This window comes from Fukomys damarensis, unplaced genomic scaffold (genome assembly GCF_012274545.1).
Source record: "Fukomys damarensis isolate Sample0158 unplaced genomic scaffold, DMR_v1.0_HiC HiC_scaffold_27, whole genome shotgun sequence".
NCBI lineage: Eukaryota > Metazoa > Chordata > Mammalia > Rodentia > Bathyergidae > Fukomys > Fukomys damarensis.
Window position 1 is genome coordinate 21,231,570 of NW_022900939.1, and position 2,816 is coordinate 21,234,385.

The 2,816-nt window shown below is 49.3% G+C and overlaps 1 pseudogene; it reads right to left on the minus strand.

The window, feature by feature from the left end:
• Positions 1-984: 984 nt before the first annotated feature.
• LOC104870479 lies at positions 985-2,567 on the minus strand (annotated as a pseudogene).
• Positions 2,568-2,816: the final 249 nt, after the last annotated feature.

The window sequence follows — 2,816 nt, forward strand, 5'->3', positions numbered from 1 at the left end:
TTTTTTTGAGACAAGATCCCACTATGTAGCTGCCCCCTGGCTTGGAACTCTCAGCGATCTTCCTGCCTCAGCTCCCCAGTGCTGGGATTATAGATGTTTACCACCACACCAGGCTTTCTTGGGGTTATTTCAAAGTGCCTGTCTGGCCAAGAGAAAGGGGATGGAGAGAAAGGCCTTAGGTCCACTAATGCATTCCTCTGTGGGTGGCTGAGCTCAGCTCTTGGTGCAGTATGGAATCAATCCTGTCTTCCTCAATGGCATAAGATATATAGATAATACTAAATAAAGGGACACTGATTCTAGGACTTATGAATGGCTTGAGAGCCAGTACACATTACAGAACCACCATCTGTGAACAGCACAGATTTGTCTACGCAAAAGGTGACTGCTGTAGTATACAGGCAGGGGACTGGCATGTGAGGGTGGATCTGGGAGACAAGGTAAAGTTCCGGGATACTCGGGTCTAGGGGGCAGCTAAGGCTCCAAGTGGAGAAAGCACTCACAGTCCTGCAAATGTCTCTCAAGCAGAGAGTTAATAAATGCATAAAGAAAGAGAAGACAACTTCCTTGGGCTAATGAAGTGAGGTCCGATCAATACCAGGGCAAGGGGTGGGGAGGAGGGAGGGATTGGGGCTGGATATAAACTGGGCACATTACTCTAGAGCTCTACCCAGAATCTCTTCAACACTACCACACAGAGAGCGATAGCCCCTTCGTTTAACTCTTCTTTACGTACATCATGTAAAGTACACCACTTCATATCATCTCTATTCTGTACACCAAGATGTTTCCTGCCACTCTCTTCCTGACTCATTAGTCACTTGTATGCCCTTAGATTTTATGGAAGAACTCCTGAAACCTGCCTGCTCTAAAGCACATTAAGAAGCTCCCATACTTTGCCAATCCGGTCTCAATTTTTTAAAGACTACTCTGTGCCCAAAGAAGGAACTGAGGTTATGGGTAACAGTGACAGCTGCAGCCTGAGGAGAGGATACTGGAGGGGAGAGGTGAAAGGACCCTATGGCTGGAATACACCGTCCCTTGTTCAGGAGGCTCCTGACTCTCTGGGACTTACTCCAGAGGCAGAATCTTCTCCCATGGGGGGGCAACAGTCTTTGATGGGTCTGGGCATCAGCCACGACTGTGACCTCCAACAGGCCCATCAGCTGCAACCAAACATGGTCAGGGCTTCTCATCACAAGACCACAAGCAGAACACAGGACAAAGGAGGCCAGAGAAAGAGACCCTGGGGAAGGAGTAGATATGGGGTCTGTCATTCATGTTGTAGAAGGAGACAGTTCCTGATTCACAGTCCAGGAAAATCTCAACCTGATAAGGAACTTCAGGCAATGAAAGAAGGACACGGAGTGGCGTGAGGGCCCAGTACTCCTTTCCAGACAACTCCACAACCCCGAAGCTGTTCTCAGGAGACCTGAGGATGAAGCCTTTCTTCATCACGTCTGGACACCCCAAGCAACCAGTCAGGCCTGTCCCCCTCCTCCACCGCCCAGTAGTGCCTTCCTGAGGTGAAGGGCTTCTTGCCTAACACACAGGGCCAGGAGTCAAATCTCTCTGGATTTTCAAGGTAGGTTATGACAAGAATCTTCTAGTCTCAGATTTTAAATCCTTAGGAGGTGGGAGTGGGTCGTGTCTGGACCAGGGTCACATCAACTACATATGGTTGAGACAATTTATATTCTATGGGACTAATTTCATCCCTTCTCTCTTTCTTTACACATTTTCTGTATAGTTTCCAAGTGATAACTATTCCAATTTCTCCCATGAATACTGTAACCATTAAGAAAGTCCAAACTGGGGGAAAGGGAGCTGATATGGAAATCCCTACCTCCTCCTGCTGGCCAAGGAGCAGATTGCAGGTGCAGCAGGACACACTGTGAAAAGGCCCTTTTGGTCGGGACTCCTGGACTCAGTTGTGGACAGAAACTTCTCCCCTGCAGGAGTTCTCCACTGCACCTGGGCTCTGGGTACTACTCCACAGAGGTGCACTCCAGCCAGACCTCTCCACTTTCCCAAACTTCCATATTGATGCGAGAGTCAGAGGCCAGGGCAGCTACTCTCAGCTGCAGGAAGGCTTCTCCATGGGCCTGGCCTTATCTGAACGAGCCCCTGGATCCTCCTTCATCAAAGGCCCTGATGCCATGTATCCGCAGCACTGCATTCCCCGCAGTGATGTTGTCTGTGATCAGTGTCACCCTCCCCCTGGTACTCAGGCATCTGCTCTCCCTCTTGCTCTTGCCCATGCTGGTGCACCAACACGGCCAGCAAGAATGTGTTTCAGAACCACTGGAGTTCCATGCGCTCCCATTTGGTGAAAGATAACAGGGCAGGTCAGAGTCTTTACCCACTAAGGCCAGGATGGGCTCCAGAGGTTCAAGGACTTCAAAGGGAGCTGCAACCAGTGTGGGCAGCTGCGGGAGCCTAAGGATGAGCAGACACCCAGGGAGGAAGGTTGGGAAAATGGCTATCCATGTCCTTTCTGGAGCAGGAAGATACTGACATAAGTCTACTAGGAACTTCAGTGCCTGGGGGTTCCATCTGAAAGTCATGGCCCATAGAACTGAGGCAAGCTATAGCTCTCCATCGTTAAAGCACATTAATAAGTTAAATTTAGCAGCTTAATTAAGAGATGCAGCACTGGGAACCAGGTAGTCCGCTATCCAGGTAGGAGTGGAAAGCCGGCAAGCTACAAGTGATTGGAATGTCTATCTTTTATAGCTACTTTTTCCTGAGTAGGGGCATTGACCCTAACTATGAGAGACCACAGAACTCTCACCATAACTGATCTAGGAAGCTAA